This window comes from Austrofundulus limnaeus, unplaced genomic scaffold (assembly GCF_001266775.1).
Source record: "Austrofundulus limnaeus strain Quisiro unplaced genomic scaffold, Austrofundulus_limnaeus-1.0 Scaffold297, whole genome shotgun sequence".
NCBI lineage: Eukaryota > Metazoa > Chordata > Actinopteri > Cyprinodontiformes > Rivulidae > Austrofundulus > Austrofundulus limnaeus.
The window spans coordinates 507,044-507,409 of record NW_013952699.1 but is presented as its reverse complement, the minus strand read 5'-3'; positions in this window follow the sequence as shown (position 1 = coordinate 507,409).

Genomic DNA, 366 nt, shown 5'->3' with positions numbered 1-366 from the left:
TGCTGATTGAAGTGCGTCCACCATAGACTTTGTATGTAAACCTGCTGCTCCTGATGCTGAAATCGCGTCCGGTGTGAACGCACCATAAGACTTAACTGTGGGTGGAGCTTATTTAACACTGTCCAGTGTTGAGACATCACTGAGGAAATCAACACTGTGAATTAACACCAACACTGGGTGTGAGTGTACTCAGAAAGTGTTAAAATAACACTAGGTGGTGTTAAATCAACACCCAAAAGTTTAACACTGAAATTTTAACACTCCTGTTTTTGCTTTTTACCCATGTGTAATTGAAGTGTTAGCAAAATATTTCAGCAGCTACTGTAAAACCTGCAGATCGTCCTGTCATGGATGCAACTTTAGATC